Source organism: Lissotriton helveticus, chromosome 11, assembly GCF_964261635.1.
Source record: "Lissotriton helveticus chromosome 11, aLisHel1.1, whole genome shotgun sequence".
Classification (NCBI taxonomy): domain Eukaryota; kingdom Metazoa; phylum Chordata; class Amphibia; order Caudata; family Salamandridae; genus Lissotriton; species Lissotriton helveticus.
Window position 1 is genome coordinate 312,879,533 of NC_136072.1, and position 24,127 is coordinate 312,903,659.

General features: G+C 50.3%; 1 protein-coding gene across 7 annotated transcripts in view; it reads left to right on the plus strand.

The window, feature by feature from the left end:
* The window catches only part of AMMECR1L (AMMECR1 like), an 883,688-nt gene that overhangs the window by 35,319 nt on the left and 824,242 nt on the right, over nucleotides 1-24,127 (plus strand). The window contains exon 1 of one of the 7 annotated variants that reach the window (XM_078665616.1): nucleotides 10,108-10,135. The exons of the other annotated variants lie outside the window; for them this stretch is intronic. The gene's annotated coding sequence lies outside the window, so the exon portion shown is untranslated. Of the gene's footprint in view, nucleotides 1-10,107; nucleotides 10,136-24,127 lie in introns of those variants that run through there. 7 annotated transcript variants of the gene reach the window in all.

Sequence of the window (24,127 nt, forward strand, 5' to 3'; positions counted from 1 at the left end):
TAAAAATAATGACCGTATGTCAACCATCATCCTGAAACCGACATTTGTGGCGCATGCTGCACCAGCGTGACCGCATATTGCAGGGTCGGATTGGGATCACAATTGGGCCCAGGCACTCCAAAAAAGTGGTACACATTCCCATATCCCTTTTATGGATCACCAGCTGGGTAGTCTCACTGGAAGCTAGCTGGTTGGGGTGTGGCCGAACAAGATGGCCGATCGGCTGTAACTTCAGGAGCTCCCTTCGGCTAGAAAGTGATCTGGCATTATCCTGATGTGCATAGGTGGTCTGAACCCTGTGGACTTTGCCCTGGAATCTGGATGGTTAATTTTTGGTATAGTACTGCGTGAACTCGACACAGAGTCTTTGGAGACATGAGCACCAGTTATATTATACAAGCTCAAATTAATTTTCAGTCTGAAGATTAAGTGATCTGTCCAGAATCACAGGTTGTTAAGCTCACACTGGGACTCAAACCTAGTTTACAGTCTGCAGCATTGACCATAGCGCTACACTCCATTATATGCCACCCTATCCCCCGCCCCCGCCCCCGGGCAAGGCCTAAAAGACACTGGGGCTGAGGTGACAACACCTGCCTGCTATGAAGGCCACTTCTCCTACCCCTCCACAGCCCATTATAGCCTCAGGGCATTTAGCTGGCAAGGGAGGTGTCAAAAAACATGCTGCTGCTCAGGGGAGGGAGGAGTGGGGTTTAGGTGAGCGGCCCAATATCACTTGTCTCCCCGTGCAAGGCCCCTGTATACAACATATCCTCCTTGCACAGTGATGGCCCGGCGGTGTATAACACTGCTGTTGGCTGAGCAGTGCGCCGAGGTGAGAATACCCCAAAGGCTAAAGCATCACCTGTAACCCAGCCTCAGTTTACAACATGTCAGGAAGTGCTCTGTGATGCTTCGCCACATTAAAGTGGCCTGGCGGGAAGTGAGGAAGAAAGTCACTCTTTTGGGCTAGCATACAGGGGGCCAAAATACTGGGCCCCAGGTGACCCTGAGACACCGAACCATCGACCGATGCCCGATTGTCTGCCTTGCCAATCGGACCCGGGCATATCTGCATTATGGCAGACATTTTTGTTTGGGAAAGATGTAGTAAGTGTAGCTGTGGCAGCAATCTTAGTTTTTACATAAACGGGGCAAGTGACAAACGTGCCTTTTCAGGTTGCTGTTGTAATTGTGGTTCTGGCGGCAAAGACCGAAAACGTCCATTTTGTTTTTCAAGTGACAACTATTTGTTTTACAAGTCATTCTCTTTGTAGTGCCACAAGAAGGAGTAGTTTCTGTTCTGTAACTCCAGTTCTGTAGTAGGGGTATCTCTGTTATAGTCATAATCTAGTGAATAGTCCCGCCCATGTGCGTGGACCCCGGCAATCAAAAATAATCTCTTAAGTTGTCAAAAAATTGCAGAACTGCAAAGACACTTAAGAGAAAATTTAAAGACAAATAATGCAGCCTATATCCACAGGCTACACTGTCCAGTACTTCAACTAGAAATTCCACCAAAAATCCACAAACAGCAAAGCCTGTCCAGATTTCCCATGCTTTTACTGCAAAAAAACCCCTCAGAAATGATAGAGAGGAAGGCCTGGACAGACAAGCCCCATAGGCTGCCATTATGTGGTTTAAACAGGATACTGTGCCTTTAAGGAAACCTTCTAGAACCTTCTCCCAGTATCCCAGAATGCATAGCAGGTCCCACTGACTTCAGTTCTTTTTGAAGGCGTAAAAACGCCAGACCTGTAGCATTATTTACATGAACAATTCTCCACCGGGGAGGAGGGCGGGCGCTTATGACTATAACAGAGATACCCCTACTACAGAACTGGAGTTACAGAACAGAAACTACTCCTTCTGTAGTAGGGGATCTCTGTGTATAGTCATAATCTAGTGAATAGAATGGCAAGCCCATCCCCACACCAAAGCGGCGGTGGAGAAAGAACATAACGCCACTACTGTGCGAACAAATTCCGCAGCGAAGCCTGCCCAACCTGAGCGTCTGCCCTGGCATCAGAGTCCAGGCAGTAATGCTTAGCAAAGGTATGAACCGACTTCCAAGTGGCGGCCTTGCAGATTTCTGCAATCGGCACATTACGGAGCAAGGCTGTCGTGGCAGCTTTGCCCCTGGTGGAATGAGCCTTAGGCTTACCTCCTAAGGTCTTATTAGCTTTTTGGTAACACAATTGAATGCAGGACACAATCCACCTAGAAATGGACTGCTTAGAGGTAGCAAGACCCGTCCTGACTGATCCATAATTGACAAACAATTGGTCTGACCTACGAATATCTTTGGTCTTATCCAGATAAAATTTCAACACCCTCCTAACATCCAGGGAATGCAAAGATCGTTCCGCCGGAGAGGAAGGATTCTGAAAAAACGTAGGTAAAGTTATGGTCTGGTTGACATGAAAATCAGAAATAACCTTGGGAAGAAATTTAGGGTGAGTACGCATCACAACCTTAGCAGCATGAAACACAGTATACGGTTCAGTACAACACAACGCCTGAATTTCACTCACCCTGCGGGCCGATGTAATGGCCACGAGGAACGCCGCCTTCCAGGACAGGTGCTGCAACGAAGCCTTGTGAATGGGTTCAAAAGGCTCCTTCATCAATCTGGACAGCACCACATTCAATTCCCAGGAAGGCGAGGGAAGCCTGACAGGAGGGAACACCTTCTTCAATCCTTCCAGAAAGCCTTTGATCACAGGGATCTGGAAAAAAGAAGTCTGTGAAGGGCATTTCCTGTAGGCAGTCAACGCAGCAAGATGAACCCTAATGGAATGAACATTAAGGCCAGACTGCGCCAAATGTAAAAGGTAAGGAAGAATGACATCTTCCTTGCAGGTTGTAGGGTCATGGCTCCTAGACTGGCACCAGATACAAAACCTCTTCCACTTGTAAGCATATGAAGTCCTAGTGGAAGGTCTCTTAGACTCCTTCAGTATGTCCATGCAATCTTCGGGCAGATTCAGATGTCCATACTGCACTATCTCAGGAGCCATGCCGCCAAACTCAAAGACGAGAGGCTGGGGTGTAACATCCGCCCCCCGAACTTCGTGAGAAGGTCCGGCCTGCACGGCAACCGAATGTGAGGAAGGAGAGATCGGTGAAGCAGGTCCGTGAACCACCACTGCCTGGGCCACTCCGGGGCAATGAGAATCATCCGAGCCCTGGACCGGGCCAGCTTGATGAGTACCGCCGGAATCAGGGGAATGGGTGGAAAAGCGTACAGAAAGCTGTTCGACCAGCTGATCCATAGCGCATTCCCCAGCGACCCCGGCTGGTAGTACCTGGAGGCGAAGTCTCGGCATTTGCTGTTTTCGGCGGTGGCGAACAGATCTACGTCTGGAGTTCCCCACCTTGCGAAGACTTCTCCCAGTACTTCGTCGTTTATGACCCATTCGTGGTTTTCCTGAATGAGTCTGCTGAGTTCGTCCGCCTGAACATTCTGCACACCTGGCAGATGGGCAGCCGTTATCGTCAGTCCTCTGGCCAGGAGCCAGTGCCAGATCGCCTGCGCCTCTGTGACAGAGTGCGAGATCTCGAGCCCCCCTGCTTGTTGAGGTAGTACATCGTGGTAGTGTTGTCCGTTTGCACAAGCAGGGAGCTGGTCTGGAAGGACGGAAGAAAGGCCTTCAGTGCCAAGTGAACAGCTCTGAGTTCCAGGAAGTTGATGTGATAAGTGGCCTCCACCGGAGACCACGTTCCCTGAATCTGCAGAGTCCCGGAGTGCGCTCCCCATCCCAGGAGAGAAGCATCCGTCACGACAGTCTGCGTGGGAATGTCCTTGTGAAAAGGAACCCCTCTGAGGAGATTCTCCGCCGAACACCACCACTTCAGAGACTGAAGAGCATGCAGAGACAGTCGTATCCTGTCGTCCCAGGATCCTTTCCTCTGATCCCACTGGTCCTCCAAGCACTCCTGCAGCGGTCTCATGTGCAGACGTGCGTGCGGCGTCAGGAAGATACAAGAGGCCATCGAACCCAGTAGAGAAGACACCGTCCTCACTGTCGTAGATGGAGTCGACATAAGAGCCTGAGCCTTCCGAAGGAGAGATAATCGTCGCTCTTCCGAAGGAGACACGCTTGCTGACAGCGTATCGATGGAGGCTCCCAAGTACTGTATGCATTGGACCGGAGTCGGGACCGACTTGGCCATGTTGATATGCAACCCCAGCTTGTCCAAGAGAACGCACGTCTTCTGGAAGTGTGCTCGCGCTTCCGAGAAGGAGGATGCCTTGATCAACCAATCGTCCAGGTACGGGTAGACAAACACCTTGTTCTTCCGCAGGTGCGCTGCCACCACCGCCATGCACTTCGAGAACGTTCTCGGCGCAGACTTCAGTTCGAATGGGAGTACTGTGTATTGATAGTGATTGGTGCCGACTTGGAACCGCAGGAACTTCCTGTGTTTGCGTGCAATGGGCACATGGAAGTATGCATCCTGTAGGTCTATGGCACAGAGCCAATCCCCCTGTTGCAACTGAGGATAAATCTGATGCAACGACAGCATGCGAAACTTTTCCCTGCGAATCCACTTGTTTGCCTGTCGCAAGTCCAGAATGGGCCTGAACTCGTTCTTGTCCTTCTTGCGAACCAGGAAGAACCGGGAGTACAGGCCTCTTCCTCTCTGGGACAGAGGCACGTCTTCTATCGCCCTTTTCCTTAACAGGGTATCGGCCTCCACCTGGAGCTCTAGCAGCTGAAACCGCGAGCTGACCGGAGGAATCGATGGAGGCGGGCTGGTGAACCGAAGAATGTATCCATTGCAAACAATATTCAGCACCCACTTGTCCTGAGTAATTTTTCTCCACTCTGCCAGAAAAAATTGGATGCTTCCCCCTACCGGAGTGGGTAACGGATCCGGGGGAAGTAAGTTCCTAGGGCCTAGACCCGGCCTGGCCCTTGGGCGCCGGAGCCGACTGCTGGCCTCCCCTGCCCCTCTGGCGCTTCTGGAACGGCTTACGGAACTGCTGTTGCTGTTGCGAATGTCCCGAAGCCTGGCCACGTCCACGGCCTTGTCCACCGGACCGCCGTTGGAAAGGGCGGTACGGCTTCTTCGTCTCCTTAGGCTTCTCGAGGCCCACCGCCGTGAGCGTCTCGGCCTCCGCTTTCATGCGGGCCATCTCGTCGTCCGCATGCTGCCCAAAAAGAGACTTGCCGGAGAACGGCAGGTTGGCCACCCTCTGCTGTGCGTCCGGTTTCAGGGACGTAAGACTGAGCCAGGCGTGACGCCTCTGGTTGACCCCATGGCAAAACCCATGAGCAGCCAACAGGGAAGAGTCCGCTGCCGCACTGATGATCTGGTTGGCCACCAGCATCCCTTCACTCAGCACTTCCTGAAAATCCTCACGCTGTTCACGAGGCAAGTGCTCCGCAAAACGCTCAAGGGAGTCCCAGAGGGCGCGGGCGTACCGACCCAACAGTGCCGTGGCACTCGCAGCCTTCATGGAGGTGGCGGCTGTTCCACAGACCTTCCTCCCTGCCGAATCCATCCACCTGGACTCCTTATCCGGGGGGACCGTGGATGACGGAGCGGAGGCATGTTGTTTGCGTGCCGCCGTCACAATGACGGAGTCCGGAGGGGGTTCCGCTCTCAGAAACGCCGGATCCGAATCCGGGGCCCGGTACTTCCTCAGCAACCTAGATGGCGCCGCCTTTGCCACCGCTGGGGTGAGGAAAAGATCCATAGCTGGTTCCTCCAGGCCCGGTACCAGAGGCAGGAGAGGGCGAGACGAGTGTTTTTGGTGCAATGTCTCAAAGATCACTGACGTCTTCGGCGTGGCCACCGTCAGGGGTATGCCCAGCTTCGCAGCGCCCCTCAAGAGGACATCCTGGAACGCCACCAGGTCATCAATTGGGGACACCCTCGTATCCGGTGATCCTGACAGGGTAGGGGAACGCTCCCTGGAACCAGAGGATCCCGTGCGGGAGCGAGACTCGCGCCTCCTATGGCGGCGTCTCGACCGCGTGGATGATCTGTGTCGCGACCTGTCCCGCCTCCCAGAGCGAGAGCGAGACCTGCCAGTCCGTGGCCTCCCCACCGGTTTCCGTGGTGGGGTCCCCCTCGGAGCCTCCTTGGGTGCAGGTTTAGGGGTCCCCTTGGGAGGTACAGGCAAAAACGGCAGCGAAGTGGACCTCGGCGGAGGAACCTACGGCTGCGGTGCCGGCCCACGCGGAGGGACCGGTGGCGGCGGGTCGTCCGCTGGAAGTGGAGGCAGTGTCGGAGGATCCTCTTCAGGCAGATGAGGAGGAGTGACCGCCTTAGGAACAGGTGTATGCGTCGACCGAGGCCGAGAAGGAGTGTACACCGCAGAGTACACCGTGCCCTGTGATCCTTTAGGCGAAGGGGGCTGAGAGCCCGCCCCTTCAGCCGGAGACCGCTTCCTCTTGCGTCCCCCACTGGAAGCAGTGTGACTCCTGGGACTAGAATCCCTCTTGCGACGCTTTGGAGATCCTGACCGACTCCCAGACGTCGACCTCCGTCTGCTCGACGTCGAGCGTCGCTTTTCCGGCGTCGAAGGACGTTTCCTTGACTCCGGCGTCGAACGCCGCCTCCGCAACGTCGACCTCTTCTTCCTCGGCGCCGAACGCCGATCCCTCGACGCCGAACGCCGATCCCTCGACGCCGAACGCCGACCCCTCGACGCCGACCTCTTCCTCCGCGACGTCGCATGCCTCCGCGACGTCGAGCGGTCCTCCCTCGACGATGAGCGTCGCCGCCGTCGTCTGGATGCTCTCGACGTCGAGGATCCCCTCGACGTCGACCGGCGGTGTCGCTTCGACGGCGAGCGCCGATGCCTGCTCCGTCCATGACGTCGGGATGCAGCCCTCGACGTCGACGACGAAGACGACGTCGACGGCGGCTTCGTCAGCGGTGGCTTCGACGTCGAGTCGTCCCGATGTCTCGACCCGGAGCCCCGGGGAGAAGGGGAGCACACCGCCGTCATCCCTCTCAACGTCGACGTCGACGCTACCGACGTCGACGGAGACCTGGATCGCTTGCTGGGCTTCCTGCCTCTGGGGAGCCCCCCAGAGGCCTCAGCAGAGGCAGAGGGAACCCTCCCTGACTGCCCAGACCCACCTGCAGCCTGCAGGCGCCTCTCCTCAAGGCCAGACAGCCTGATCTTCGCCCTTTCCTTCAGAGTGCGAGTTGTAAACTGCTGGCAGATGACACACTCCTCAGGGACATGATCTTCAGGGAGGCAGACGATGCAGATCTCATGGGGATCACCTCTGGCCTTCTTCCTCTCACATGCTGGACACTTCACAAAGAGTCCAGGCATTTTAGAGCCCTAAAACACCTGAAGCAGCACACAGAAGAGAAGAGAAAACCAAGAGAGTAAACTGCAACACTTTTAGAATACAAAAGTGCCAAAACATGCAATAAACCCTTGAAACAAGGGAGAGCTCAATGCCAGGGTCCTGTAAGCAGGAGCCGGAAAAAAGAACTGAAGTCAGTGGGACCTGCTATGCATTCTGGGATACTGGGAGAAGGTTCTAGAAGGTTTCCTTAAAGGCACAGTATCCTGTTTAAACCACATAATGGCAGCCTATGGGGCTTGTCTGTCCAGGCCTTCCTCTCTATCATTTCTGAGGGGTTTTTTTGCAGTAAAAGCATGGGAAATCTGGACAGGCTTTGCTGTTTGTGGATTTTTGGTGGAATTTCTAGTTGAAGTACTGGACAGTGTAGCCTGTGGATATAGGCTGCATTATTTGTCTTTAAATTTTCTCTTAAGTGTCTTTGCAGTTCTGCAATTTTTTGACAACTTAAGAGATTATTTTTGATTGCCGGGGTCCACGCACATGGGCGGGACTATTCACTAGATTATGACTATACACAGAGATCCCCTACTACAGAATCTGGAGCTCCTTACCTCTCTCCCTTCGCCTAACAACCTGCATAGCTGCCTTAAACAACCACTTGCAATGCTGTAGGTCCCGCATTTACGAGAGTTTGAGTATTAAAGAAAGGGACGCAGCCTCCATTAACTTGAAAGCACGGCAACGACTTCATTTGTCAATAGCAAAAATAAAAAGTTACAAATGCAATGTGCATTGCACATATTTATGCTTCAGGCAGAAAAAATGACAACTGTGCTTTCTGTTTAATTGAACCTCAGGTGGCAAAAGAAAAATAAGGGAGGTCCCCTTTGAAATCCAATCTGGGACAGGGGGGAATAAGAGATTAAATGAAAAAGTCCCTATTTGCACTAATGCAATCCAGAAAGCCAGGTAGTGTTATGTGTCTAACAACTCCGAACAAACGAATCCTATCAACATTTTGAAAACCTATTTAGTGCCCAAGAACAATAGGTGGATAATTGTGAAAATATTACCTAAATCAAGATTGCTAAAAAACCATAATTTATTTGATGCCATACATTGTTATATAGACACATTTCATAAAAACAAATAAAATACACAATAAAAATTCCTGAAAGCAGGAAAACAATGTAATACAATGATTTAGAGAAACAAAGTTTGTCGACGCAACGTTTCGGTTTTGTCTTTACAACATCTTCATCAGGACAGAATTTTCTAAACAATAAAAAACATACAATTAATTACAACATAATGATCAGCAATCTATTACACATTTCTAATTCACTAAACGTTTTAAACCGTACAATTGCATGGGACTTATTGTTTTATAACAGTTCTGAGTATGCATAGTCGTTTGAGCACATAACAGCTGCCTATAGGTACAGTAACATTCTGACATGCGATCTATCACATGTGAATTAAAAAGAATTTACAAGATACACACTAATTACATACCTCTAAGTCACAAATAGATGTGACCCAAGAATGGAAAATACACTTAGATCTCCTGGTCTGTCTCTGGTATAGCCAGTACCCTTCTTATCATCGAGGGAAACACCTTATAAAATATAATGAAACAAAAGTGTTTATAGGAATACCTATTCCAATGTTCTAGTTCTACCTTTGAAAGATAAGTTTTACTCATTACCTTAATTGATAGACACCCGGTGTGTTCCTGAGTATAAAAGCCACCGTTGGCATCAGGATACTATACGGTAAAATCTAAGATATGTTGAAGGTATGAGTATCTCACACTATCCCTGTATCTCCTTATCTACATAATGACTTATCTGTACAAGTGAGGAGTTTTATCAACAGCCGTACCAAAAACTTAGTTTACTTAATTAAATGCCCCTGCAATCTGGCCTATATAGGGGAAACTTCGAGAGAAATCCACATACGAATTAATGAACATAGACCTGCCATTAGAATTCACAAAACTGGAGCACCACTGACTGAACATTGGAATAAATTACATCACACGATTGACGAATTGAAATGGTGTGGCCTAGAGGTCATTAAAGTGACAGTAGGGGTGGGGACATGAACAGTAAGAGGAAAAAACGTGAACAGTTCTATATGTCCAGTTTTAACACAGTCAGGATTGGATTGAACAGTAGAGAGGACTGGGAACGCATTGTGTAAGGCTGCATTGGAGCCCTCTATCATATGTTCTTGATCGGGGCAGCCAATGGTCACCCAGTTGTTAGGTTACAGATATATTTTGGTACCCACCGCTGATATGTATATCACACCCCCGCATGTTTTGTTCTTCTAACAGGAGGTCCCCTGAAGGGGTATTATAATTTATTCCTAGCAACATATCTCTGACTACATTAGCTCGGGCTATCTTCAACTGCTGTGCATGTATTCAATACTGCCTATATTTAATAATTTACGAGTTTGCTATTTATTTTGATTCGTAAAGATGATGCGCAATGATAGCGAGTAAACCATTTTTCATAGAGTCGGCACAATGTTATTTATGCAACAGTTGCAAAGTGCTTGTGCATTTATTGAAACTGGCAGATAGCCTATCGGACTGCGTCATATATTCAGCAGCTGCGACGTTCTCGTGCAAGGTTTTTGTTCGCAAAATGAGAGAATAATAAAGTTTTATCAATAACAACAAATACCACACATGTTTTTCCTTCGTGATTACGAACCAACATGCCGGATACCCGATTGGTCGAGCTCGCGTATATAAACAAAGCCCTGCAGATTGGGCTTTCTCCATTGGTGCTAAGCTAGGCACGTGACCACGGAAGCAGGAAAGCTGAAGGAAACTGCAGGTGAGCGCATGAATGGCAGATAATCTTCTAACCCAGCAGGGTGGGTTGTTGTTATAAATTGGGCTCTTGAATGGGTTTGAACCGTGGCATAGCTTATTTTGTGTTTTTAGCAGAACCGGCATTTTGATCATATGTTAGTCATCTCCGGCCTCTACCGGTACTGACACACTACGTAAGCCTAGATGGCACATTGGGCGATCGCTGGGGTGCCGTGTCTAATGTTTAAATGATGGCTTTATAGCAGAAGGGTTTGTGAGTCAGTGAAAGTATATTTTTTAAATACTTGGCGTTCCGATTAAATTACACAGAAAACGCACTCGGTAAAATCGAGTACTATATATCTTTTTGACTCTGTGCCTAATTGGCGACTCCGAGCACAGCAGCCATAAGGGGTTGTTAATACCCTTTTATTATGAGACGACAATGAATAGAGAAATTAAAACACGTCGCTATTCACACCTGAGATGAGCTGTTGCTCTCAGGGAGTTGACATAGCAGTAATAAACTAAAGTTATGACTTGCTAAACGCTATGGCTCTAGCTATACATAACTACTCCTGTTTATTGATCAATTCAGAGATGGTCAATTAAATAAGACCCTGGCAGGAGGATTCCCCTTGCTCAGTTCGGCATATTTTAAAGAGTGCAGCAATCCTGATGGTGGCTAAATTGATATGCCGCTTCCTTGATTTTAACCGGTAAGATATCATTTGCAGACTGTTGGGTATACACACAAAGAGATACAGGGATAGTGTGAGATACTCATACCTTCAACATATCTCCTTAGATTTTACCGCATAGTATCCTGATGCCAACTGTGGCTTTTATACCCAGGAACACACCGGGTGTCCATCAATTAAGGTAATGAGTAAAACATATCTTTCATAGGTAGAACTAGAACATTGGAATAGGTATTCCTATAAAAACCTTTTTTTCATTATATATATATATATATATATATATATATATATATATATATATATATATATATATATATATATATATATATATATATATATATATATATTTTTTCAACATCTGTTTTATTAAAGCCCCAATCGGGGATACGCAGAGAAAAGGGTGACACTTACACAGCGATAAGCCTACAACCCTCAAGGGGCCGGCTGCGACATATAACTTGCTGCGCAGTTGCTTCTTGTGCTTGCATGATCTGCTGTTCTTTCAGGCTTATAGTCAATGGTCAGTCTGCAACCCCATCGGGTCGCGCACATGAAAGATCAGTACATGCAGTCCACCACGCCCGGTTGTCACCCCGCCTTAGACTCAACCCCGAAGGTCGAGCAGCAACTAGTGGGTCAAACGGAAACTAACATCGGACCATAGCGGTCCAACACACAACCAGGAGCCTAAAAGAAGGCAACAGAAAAGGTAGAGACGGTATCTAGAGGGAGCAGAGAGGAAGGGAAGAAAGAAACAGCCAGGGCAGAGGGGGAGAGGACCTAGGAGGGAGCAGCCAGCAAGGCACATATCCAGAGTTCCATGCCGGTATCGCAGAACATTATCCCAGGGCGCTGCGGGGGGTAAAGGGGATCACCGCATCATCCACTAGCTGTAGCGCTCGCAGTTTGGGGGGCATATTTCTAGCGTGTTCGCTTTTGCACAGATAAGTCACTAGAGGCTGCCAAACTTTCTCATAGCGTGTTGTGCGGGACTGTAGCCTTGCTGAAAGCATCTCCATAGTGACGACCTGCCAGAGTCTGCCAAACCATATAGCCTCCGCCTTCTTCCAATACAGGGCAATAAGTTGTCTGGCAGCACCCAGCATTTGCAGTGATAAAGTCCATTCATTACGAGTCAGGGCAAGCAAGTTGGCAGGTTTGATTCCCAGCAACACTGTACTAGCGGCATCAGGCAGAGGAAATCCAAGCACCCCCCTTATGTGGCTCAGAACCTCCTTCCAAAAGATAGCGATCACGGGGCAAGTCCACCATATGTGCAGGAAGTCCCCAGGCACATGATGGCATCTCCAGCAGCCGGGAGACGCAGAGGAGAACATCCTGTGTAAACGCTGCGGTGTGTAATACCATTGCATCATTACTTTGTATGCGTTCTCTTGCTGTGGTATGCTGCAGTATACTTTGGGGATATCCCCCCAGAGGCGAGCCCATTGTGTCTGAGCAACCTCCGTACCCAACATCCCTTGCCATTTTTGCTGGTACGGGTGTGAGGGGGGAGTTTGGGGGTGTTGTAAAATTCGATCGATCCGAGAAATTAGGCCTGTCGTGCCCGTGCCGGAGCGGGCCAGACGCTCAAACGGGGTGAAGGCCCGGGTGTTCCCCGGGTACATCGCGTCCGATAAGGCCCAATGACGCAATTGGAGAAATTGCAACTCGGCCTCCGGTGGAAGACGGAATTCATCCCGACAATGGGCAAAGGTCTTCAAGGTGCCTCCATCAAAGAGATCTGTAAGGACTTTACAGTCTCCCTGCGTCCATTTACGAAAGGCAGTAGTGCGGCTAGCCGGTGGGAACCACGGGTTGTCTTCGATGGGGGTGTGCGGCGAGGGGAAAGTCGTGAGGCCTTTTCGCACCGCTATCTTGTTCCACACATTCAGAACCGTTTTCGTGGGTATCGCCAAATATGCACTAGGGGACCGCCCCGCCTTATGAATCCAAGCCAAATTCCAGATGGTGCGGCCCGTGACCGCTCGATCCATATGGAGCCACCCCTTCTCGCTCCGCCTGAAGCCCCATTCAATCACAAAGCGCAAGTGGGCGGCCCAGTAATAATCCACCAGATTAGGGCATCCAAGCCCTCCGCGATCCCGCGGGGCCATAAGTAGTGCCTGTGAGAAGCGGGGTCTCCTACCCCCCCAGATAAATTTAGTGCAGTCTTTTTGCAGGGCTCGAATGTTCGGCAAAGGGATAGGCGTAGGAAGGCATTGGAACAGGTATAGGAGTTTGGGCAGGATAGACATCTTGATTGCGTTTAGCCTACCCAGCCATGAGGGGATAAGAGATTTCCAGCATTGCAGATCATTGAGGACGGATTTGCGGCACTCCGCCCAGTTGAGTGCCGACCAACCCTCCAAGGAGGGAGTCAGGGAGAGGCCGAGGTATCGGATATGGCGATCCGCCCAACGATAAGGGCACAACTGCTCCAGTGAGGGGATATCGGCCGTGGGAATCGTAAGGTTAAGTACCCACGATTTATCTTGATTGATTTTCATGCCGGAGGCGTCCTCGAAGGAGCATAGCCCTCCATGGAGCGCCAGTAAGGACTGTCGGGGCTCCGTGAGGGTGAGGATGAGGCCGTCCGCATACAATGCCACCTTATGGACTTGTCCACCCATCCTAATGCCGTGGATGTCCGGGTTTCGCCTAATCAAATCTGCCAGAGGTTCGATCGCCAAGGCGAACAGTAGAGGCAAAAGAGGGAAGCCTTGTCTAGTCCCTCTCCCAATGTCAATCGGAGCCGTCAACCTCCCATTCACACCGACCCTTGCCCGCGGCGCAGCGTAAGGCGCCATGATCCTGGCAACCATCTTTGGACCGAGCCCTATCTTACAAAGGACCGCTCGGAGGAACACCCAATCCACGCGGTCAAACGCTTTCTCAGCGTCCAGCGATAGAAGGCACGCCGGGATGTGCCAATGGTGCGCTTTCCCCACCAAATGTGCGATTTTCCGTACATTATCGGCCCCTTGGCGGCCCCGAATGAAGCCCACCTGATCCGGGTCAACGAGGTCAGGCATGTGGGGATCCAGTCTCTTAGCCAATCAATACCTTGGTGTATATTTTAAAATCGGTATTGAGCAGCGCAATCGGGCGATACGACGAGCAGAGCGCTGGGTCCTTCCCAGGCTTTGGAATTAAAGCTATTTCCGCCATCCCCATGTCCGGGGAAGGGCCCTGACCGTCATCAAAAGAGGCAAAGAGCCGAAGGAGGTATGGACTCAGCTGAGACTGGAACAGGCGATAAAAGGAGAGCGGCAAGCCATCAGGGCCTGGCGTCTTCCCCAAATTTAGGTCTTTAATAGCCGCGGTTACCTCATCTAACGTTATCGGCTCCTCCAGATGTTCTGCCGTAATGGGGTGCAGCTGCGTCCCGCTATACTGCTCCAGAACCGCTTCCGACAGGGCGGGGGTCGGCGGGGCCGCCGCGTACAATGAGGCGTAATAGTCTCGAAACGCCCCCAGTTTATCCCCCGCCGCCGTCGCCCGAGACCCGTCGGGAAGCATCACGTTCGCTATGTGGGACCTGGCCGCCTTGACCCTCAGCCTTCTCGCCAAGAGTTTCCCCACTTTATCCCCTCCGTCAAAGTGCAAGTGCTTCAGAGCCAAAAGGGACCTCTCCGCTCTGTTCGCCCGTAGCATTCGCAACTGGCCCGCAGATTGGCTAGGCGTCGTCGTGTCCGTAAAGTGGATCCCTCCTGATTCTGCGCCTCCGCCTCCCGCAGGTCCTTTACCAAGCCATCCTCCACTGCCCTCCTCTCCCGTGCCCTCGCAATCTCAAGGGACGTGATATGGCCCCGTATCGTGGCCTTAAAGGCGTCCCATACCACCGGAAAAGGTGTCTCCGGCAGGTTGTTGAACTCAAAATAGGAGGTAATGGCTGTGCGAATGTCCTCAACAGACGCTGCATCCCTAAGGAGGTGCGGAGGTAAATGCCATTTCCGTTCTCTGGGAGGACCGTCTCGCGGGTCCCTGAGAAGCAGTTCCACATGCGCATGATCCGAGATGGATATGTCCGACATCCCAGCATCCACCACATCGTGAAGCAGGTCATGGGATATGAAGACATGATCAATGCGAGAATAAGAGCGGTGAGCACTCGAATAAAAAGAGTATTCCCTTTTATCCGGAGAGAAGTATCGCCAGGCGTCGAATAAGCCTAAGTCGCCGATCTGTTTGCGAAGCGCCAGAGACATCGCCCCCGCCCCATGAAAGGAGCCCGCACTCCGGTCCATCGTAGGACACCACACCCAGTTAAAGTCTCCCCCGAGGACAATAGAGGGCCCACCCCGAAGGACCTGGTCACGCAAAAGGTCTCGGAGGAAGCGATCCTGCACCAGATTAGGGGCATACACATTGCACAACGTAAGACGGCGAAGACCTACCTCAACCGTCACCTTGAGGAAACGGCCATCACCACCCCGGAAGAGCCTATCCTTACCTCGCCTGATGCCAGCCTTGCACAAAATTGCCACCCCTGCCGTTTTCGTGTCCGCCGCCGCCCAGTATTGGAGGGGGTATCTAGGATGTGCCATGCGCCCAGTATCAGCCTGAAGAAGGTGGGTCTCTTGCAAGAAAATGATATCCGGGTCATGTCGCAGGAAATAATGCCATATCTGCTTGCGCTTATTGGGCGAATTAAGGCCCTTAACGTTTAGGGATAAAATCTTAAGGGGTCTAGTCACAGTACTCGCCATGGCAGGGAGCCCTAGGATACGCAAGCAAAGCCATTCTCATCAAATCCCTCATCAGCCGTATGCCCCAGTCAGAAGTCCCACCCCTCCCGACCCCATCCGCCACCACACCCACCCTTCCCGGTCCCACACAGAAGGCAAAGGAAGGAAGAAAAGAGAGAAAGAGGAGGAGAGAAAAAATCCAGTACAAAAACCAAACATTCAGCAGCCGGTGAGGCTGGAGGCATGAATCATAAAGTTGCGGCCAACAGGGCCAAAGTTCACTGTCCCCGGAATAGGGCATCCTACACCCTCGGGTTCGAATGTCCTTCGGGATGTCACTCCCCAGGGGACAGTTCCAGAGGGACATGGCTGGCTGGAAGCACTAGGAGGTATGGAGCCCCCACCCACCCAGGCCCAGCACAGAGGGATCAGGAGCCCAGCCAACCCACCCCATCATCCGACAACCCCCCGTCCGCTGGGGGAGTGCGTGGGAACAGTACCTCAAAAGGAATGTGGCAAGTGCGACGCCATCCTCGCGGCGTAGGAGGACGCTCCTCAGGGTTGGTCTCCGCTTCCTCCAGAGCTCTAATGTGGGCTACGACGTCTTGCCGAGCTTGGCTGGTCGAGGGTGCATCAGCAGGAGGCGCGCGCCGTCTTCGTGGCACCGTGGTCCAATCCGGTCCAGTCGGCGTTCTCTTGCGGGATGGATGCCTAGAGGGACTCTCCGGGGGAGAGCCCGCAGTGTTGAGGAGCCGCGCCGCCTCGTTGTAGGATCGAAAGGCTTTGCGTCTACCCTCTCATTGAAAAATAAGCGCGAAGGGATGGCCCCATTGGTATGGGATGTTCATGCTCCGCAACTTCTCCGTCACAGGGCGGAAAGCACGTCGCCGCTTCAGGGTATTGGGCGCCAAGTCTTGGAAAATTTGGATCTTATGGCCCTTGTATTGTAGATCCGGCTTGTCTTGTGCGCGCTTCCAGATCTCTTCCTTCTCTACAAAGAAGTGCACCCGAGTGAGAATGTCCGGTAGAAGGCCCGACCTCCCCGCAGGGGCCGCCACCCGATGCGCCCGGTCAAGAGTGGGAGGCGACACGTCCTCATCACCTCGCACCTCGTGGAGGAGTTGCGCCACGAAGTCCATCACGTCCTTCCCTTCTTCACCGAGTGGCACGCCGCGAATACGGAGGTTGTTGCGTCGACCCCGGTTCTCTAAGTCTTCCTGTTTGATCTGGAGCTCGATGTTCTGCTCCTCCAGGGCCGTCAAGCGCTGCCACAAGTGTTCTTGGACTTCGGTGCGCGTGTCCATGGTCCTCTCCAAGCTATCCACGCGATCCCCAAGCTCCGTGACCTCCCTCTTGAGCTCTGTGACGCATGAATGTACCTCCGTTCTCAGGGAGCCGATCTCAGCCTTGAGGTCAGTCATAAAGGCGGCCATGAACGCGTGCGTGACCGGCGGGAGTCCGCCGGCCCTCTGGACGGGCCCTCACCGGCCGCTGGTGCCCCCGCTTTGCCCCACATAGCTGTCACCGGGTTATCCTTGGGGGTCGTCGCTGGATCCGCCCTGGTGCCCCTGTTCGTGCGCGTCATCGTCCGCTTAGGCCAGGGGAGGTCGGCTCAGGCCGGTTCGGGGTCCCCGCCCGAAGTAGTGTGTGTGAGCAAGGCCAGGAGGGAAGAGGAGGAACACAGGCAGGGAGTCCTGAGGGTCAGGTCCCACTCCAGGCACTCAAGGGCCCAAGACTCTGCACACTCGACCCCTGCGACAGCAGGCCCCCAGCACTCCCACCGCAGCGCGACAGGCAGACCGGGATCCGCCAGGCAACAGTACCTTACAGCCGAACACACCGGCGTAGGGCGATCCTTCCGCCTCAGCCCTCCAGTCCAGGGCAGCGCTGTGGGGGCAGTCCTCGTCCCCAATGTGTCGCTCCAGCAAGGAAGCAGGCTCTCTATACTTCCAGGGCCCCATGCACTGCCTCTGTTCAGCCCTCGCCGGCAATGCCCAAGGGCGTCCGCAGGGGGCCGCAGGGAGAGAAGACCGTCACAAGACGGCAGCAGCAGCCCTCGGACTCCGCTCTCCTGTCTAAGAAGGCCGCCGCACCTCTGCTCCGTTAATGCGCCCCTGCACAGGCCAGAAACATGGCGGGCTCCGTCCACTCCAAGACGTGCCCCGGGGGCACCGCCCACGCCGGAGCGCTGTCCGGACCTCCGTCGCCGCTCTGTCCTCCCACCTCGGAGCGCGGCGGGCGAGCGAGATCAGGAGCACCCGCAGACAGGTCCGGGCCCGGTCAGCAAGCCCCAAGCCTCCGCCTCGCAGCCTCGGGAGGGTGGGCGCCGATCGCACCAGACGTGGAAGGCGCTCGGAGGGGGCAACCAAAGCACTCCTCCCCTCCGGCGCGATCGCAGGTAGGAAGTCCGGCAGCCTCACCTCGATGGACGGGTAGAGAGGGCATCAGCAGGTGTCCGCCGACGCATACAGCGTCCGTCTATAGCCAGCAGCAGGCCGCCTCTCCGGAGTCTCAAAATGGCGGGCAGGCAGGCCCCTTCTGTGTCCAGCTGTCTGCTCGCACCACGGGTCTCTCCAGGCGCCCCCCGGAGTCGCTGTCCTTGCAATCTTACCCCCAGCCTGCCAGGACACTGGGATGTCGAGGGGTGGGTTCGGGGCCCCAAAATCCGCTTTAATAGCTGATGAAAAGGCCAGCGGCGGCGTGAGCTCCGCGAGAGCACGTCAGCTCACATCGCCAGTCAAGCCACGCCCCTTCATTATATTTTTTAAGGTATTTACCTCGATGATAAGAAGGGTACTGGCTATACAAGAGACAGACCCGGAGATCTAAGTGTATTTTCCATTCTTGGGTCACATCTATTTGTGACTTAGAGGTATGTAATTAGTGTGTACCTTGTAAATTCTTTTTAATTCACATGTGATAGTTTGCATGTCAGAATGTTACTGTACCAATGGTCAGCTGTTATGTGCTCAAAAGACTATGCATACTCAGAACTGTTATAAAACAATAAGTCCCATGCAATTTTACTGTTTAAAACATTTAGTGAATTAGAAATGTGTAATAGATTGCTGATCATTATGTTGTAATTAATTGTATGTTTTTATTGTTTTGAAAATTTTGTCCTGATGAAGGTGTTGTAACAACAAAAAACCGAAACGCTGCGTCAACAAACTTTATTTCTCTAAATCATTGTATTACATTGTTTTCCTGCTTTCAGGAATTTTTATTGTGTTTTTTATTTGTTTTTATGAAATTTGTCTATATAACCATGTATTGCATGAACTAAATTATGTTTTTTTAGCAATCTTGTTTTAGGTAATATTTTCACAATTATCCACTTATTGTTCTTGGGCACTAAATATGCTTTCAATATGTTGATAGGATTTGTTTGTTCTGAGTTGTTAGACACATAATACTACCTGGCTTTCTGGATTGCATTAGTGCAAATAGGGACTTTTTCATTTAATCCCTCAGGTGGCAAAGACAGCTTACAATGATAATGCATGCTTTTAACTCCATAACGTGGGGTGCCTGACTTTGGGTGAGGTCAACATGCTGTTTTATCAGATTTAAAGGGTTCTGGTTGGCATAAAGAATATGCAACATTTAATGACTATGATTTTACGTATTTATATTTTGTGGGGATCTCATTTGTGTAAGATTCTTTATAGATCATAGCCTAAGGGAACATTTTTAACTTTTCAATCGGCGTCTGTTGAATCAACACTAAAATGTGAAGTGGCAAGAATATTTTAACAACTTCATTTCCACCTGTGAAGATGACGATGAACTAACCTCAGAGAAGAAGAAAAAAATACTATTACATTCTTTAGGTCATGGTGGGTTTAACTGCATATGGAGAAAAAACAGACCTGTTCAACAGTGGGAAGTGTTCAACAATGCTTTGGAAGACTTGGACACATATTTTAAGCCTACACTTTGTGTGGCTGTAAATCGGTACAAATTCTTTTTATAGAAAGCAGGGCATGGGTGTCCCCATAGAAGATTTTGTGGCTGTGTTAAAGAAATTAGCCCTTAACTACAGTTTTGGGTCCCTGCATGATAAACTGATTCACGACCAGCTAGTATTGCATCCAGCTAACCAATCTATTCAAGTCAATTTGTGGGCTAAGGGTGATTCACCACTGCAAGATGTCATTGATATTGTGAAAAGGGCGGAGTTAACAGGAAGATGTGTAAAAGCTGTACTTTCGGACTATAAGAATAAACAGGAGGACACTGCGACTGTTGTCATGGTGAAAAGTGCAAAACCGTTCTCAGAGATGACTAGATGGGAAAGAAGGCAATCAAGATGGTGAAGGAAATAGGACATGCGTAAGGCACCAAAAAAGTGTTACGGATGTGGGAGTAGTACACATTTAGCGAATGACCGGAAGTGTCCTGCCTGAAAGCAGAAACGCTAACATTTTGGTGTAATAGGACACTTTCACAAAGTGTGTCAGAGAAAAAAAGAGTAAATCTGTATTGTAGTATTCTGACAATGAGATGCATTCAGTGAAGTCAGCAATGATCTGAATATGTGTGTATTGAACATTAATGAGGATGTTCTAAGTATGGATGGTAAGTGCAAGAAACCAATATGTGATATGACTGTCAGTGGAGTACATATATCTACAGTGGCGGATTCAGGATTGTCATACACAATAGTTCATACGGTCGTTTGGTGTGATCTGTTTGCCCCTGTTGTGGGAAACTATCTTGAAACACCCTGCCATATCTGCTAAAACGTTTATTGGAAAGCAGATAGACATGGTGTGATACAAAGAATTAATTTTCAAGGTCAAAGACAGGGAGGCCTTAGGAAAACTATACGTCTCATACAATGGTCTGTCTGTGCTCCGATGGATGGATCAGAGAAAATTGTAAATCACTTTGAATTCTTATAGACCCGAGCCTGTCCTGTTGCTACAACCTGATGAGTATGGGTGTGACATATTGGGAACATTTGGTAACATATTTTCAGGAAAAATAGAGCTTAAATTATTCCAGCAAAGGATAATTTTAAAACCAGATACAGAGCCTCCGGTGCACAAAGCCAGGAATATTCCCCTTAGTTTGAGGGAAAATGTGGGAAAAGAACTTGAGAAATTGCAATCTGCTGGGGTGATTGAGTGAGTTGAGTCAGCAGAATGGGCAGCTCCATTAGTGGTAGCTAACAGCAAAATGAGGTTTTGTATAGACCTTAACAGAAATATATTGGTGGACCAGTTCCCATTCAAAACCAAAGGAAATGATGAACGGAGCTTTGAAAATACAAGCACTCACCCCCAGTCAACTGATCTGGGTTTAATCCATCACCATTCTTTAGCTCTCTGCCACCCCAGTTCAGACATGGCCATATGCAAATCAGTCTGACCCTGTGCCTCATGGGAACAGTCCAGCCCGAACTGCCAAGCCATGCCTTCCCTGGACCGGAAACAAGCTTCCCAGGACCTGTTTCTGGCATTGCAGCCGCCTTCAGCCGGGCTTGCTTGAATCCAGTGGCAAAGTGAGCAAGGGACTCACGTCTGAGCATACCCTGCCAACTTATGGCGAACAAAGCAAAACCAAAGGAAATGATGGACGGAGCGTTGACAATACAAGCACTCGCCCCCAGTCAACTGATCTGGGTTTAATCCATCACCATTCTTTAGCTCACTCTGCCACCCCAGTTCAGACATGGCCATATGCAAATCAGTCTGACCCTGTGCCTCATAGGAACAGTCCAGCCCGAACTGCCAAGCCATGCCTTCCCTGGACCGGAAACAAGCTTCCCAGGACCGGTTTCTGGCATTGCAGCCGTCTTCAGCCGGGCTTGCTTGAATCCAGTGGCAGACGTGATGGTATGCTCAGACGTGAGTCCCTTGCTAACTTTGCCACTGGATTCAAGCAAGCCCGGCTGAAGACGGCTGCAATGCCAGAAACCGGTCCTGGGAAGCTTGTTTCCAGGGAAGGCATGGCTTGGCAGTTCGGGCTGGACTGTTCCCATGAGGCACAGGGTCAGACTTATTTGCATATGGCCATGTCTGAACTGGGGTGGCAGAGTGGGCTGAAGAATGATAATGGATTAAACCCAGATCAGTTGACTGGGGGTGAGTGCTTGTATTGTCAACGCTCCATCCATCATTTCCTTTGGTTTTGGACCAGTTCCCATTGCCAGGAATTCGTGAAATGTTGTCCAGCACAAAGGGGGTAAAATGGTACGCTACAATAGATTTGACTGCTGCTTACCACCAGATTCCCCATCACCCTGAGGGTAGGTGTCTGACAACGTTTGTAACCCCTTTTTGGCTACTTCAGAGTTAAAAGGGTTCCTTTGAGCCTGGCCTTTGCAGCAGCCATGTTCCAAAGACTAATGCGTGAACAAGTTAAGCATTTATTGATTTTCGAAGATGACATATTAGTTAAGGACAAGAACGAGCAAAAATGCCACCGGAAATTCGCAGGTAATGCAAATTCTGGAACAAAGGGGTCTATCAGCAAAGTACAGCAAGTGCAGGTCTTCCAGTAACCAAGTCACGTATCTGGGGCATGAGATCACAGGAGGGAGCATTAAACATAAGAAGGAGCTTCTGGAAGCTAGTAGAAGGGCACCCACACCAAAAAATAAAGACTAAGGGCATTTTTGGGAGTGACATAATTCTGTTCAAAGTATGTACAAAAGTTGTCAACAAAAACTTACCATCTACGCCAGTTGCAGAAAATTAAGAACTATTTTGATTGGTCTGAAAAAAACCAGGAAGCATTAGTGTCACTGACAGCTGATATATGTATTACAAGGTTATGATCCTACCCTGCAGAGTGTGGTAACCACGGATGTGAGTGGTAAAGGAATTTGGTGCAGTCGTGTCCCAGATCGGAAAGCATGGCAAGAAATGTACAACAGCATTTGCCTCTCACTCATTGACACTTTGGAAGGGGGGGGGAAGTATTATGTGTTGAACGAAAGGCATTTGCTTGTGGATGGGTTTTGAGGCATTTCAGGCAATACATTTGGTAAGTGAGAGTTACTTTGCGTTTTGATCACTAACCACTCACAAAAGTGTTGACTATGAATGGCTTGTATATGTGTATCCCAGACAAGCCCATATGTCCATTAAGTTCATGGATTGTAATTACAACGTACAGTACAGGCCTGGAGGGGAAAATGTGGAAGCTGATATTCTAAGCAGAATGACTTTGAGAGAGGTGGAAGATTATGAAAATTGGTGCGTTGCCAATATCACAAATGACACTTCAGGAATAACGTGATGAGTGGGAAATTGCTCAGAGTGGTGATAAGACCAGTACAGAAGTAAATTAAATGATATTGGGAAGGTGGCCTGGGAAGAGACTTTTGGGAAAGCATTTGTTAACCTTGTGGGAAGTGAGACAAGAAGTATCCTTGGAAGGGGGTTTAATTCTTAAAAATGGAAAGGCTGTTCATTCCTCTTGAGAATTTGAGAACAAGATTTTTTAGATATTTGCCACGAAGGACACTTAAGGTTTGGTAAAACCAAGTGCAGGACAGGATGAAGACCTTGTATTGGTGGGCAGGGCTGGACAAGGAAATGGAAGGTGTAGGAAAGAAAGTTTTTATTTCTGTTGCCCCCCCAAACACACACACACTCTTTTTGCCTGGTACATGATGCAACTTTGACTGAAAGTGTGCTGGGTTCCTGGTAACCAGGTCCCCAGCGCCAGTGTTCTATCCCTGAAACTGTACCATTGTTCCACAATTGACACCCCTTTAGGCTCCATGGAAGTCCCTAGTAAACTGTACCTCTGGTATGTAGGGCCTTGGACCTAAAGAGGATACCCTACGGGCTGCAGCACAAATTGTGCCCCTCTAAGGAACCTCTCACCAAGCTCATGTAAATTGCCAGTGCAGTCTGCATGTCTTGGTGCAGAGAAAATGAAGAGTTGACAATGACACACACCTCTGTGTGCCATGCCAGCACGGCATTGCATGAGGTATAGGTAAGTCACCCCTTCAGCAGGCCTTCGAGCCTTAAGGAAGTGTGCACTACACCCCATGTGTGGGCATATCTGCATGAGTGGATGTGATATGTAAGCAAAAGCTTAGTTATCCCAGGTGCACAGGGAAGCCATAACGAGTACATGGATGGGCACCTGTGAGTACGAATTCCCCAGCTCCATGATTATTTCATTGTACCCACAGATGCTTGGTAACAAACATCTAGCCTTCCTAAACCTGCACTGATGCCAGTGTGGGATTAGTAATAATGCACCCAGAGGGGACCTCAGAGGTACCCTTGAACACCTACCGACTGCTAGTGTATTGACTGACTGCACTCTTCCAACTAGCTTCCATAGCAGGGTTTCTTACCTCCTGAGACGAGAGCCTTCGCTCTCGGAGGCCTGGCAGGGGGATTTGACACCTGCTCTCTGCAGGATGTGCATTCCAGGGAGGGAAGCTTCAAATGCTTGTCTTATTTGTTACGCGACCCGGGCCTCTCCAGATAGTGGAGATGCCTGCACGCCAGTTCTGACCCCACTTTTTGGTGGCATGACAACAGGACAATTAGTAAGATTAGGAGGTGTGACCACATCCAGCCAGCACCACCCCCAAGGTGTACTAGCTGATGTGGACCGACTTTTCAAATTCTCCCATATTGTTGT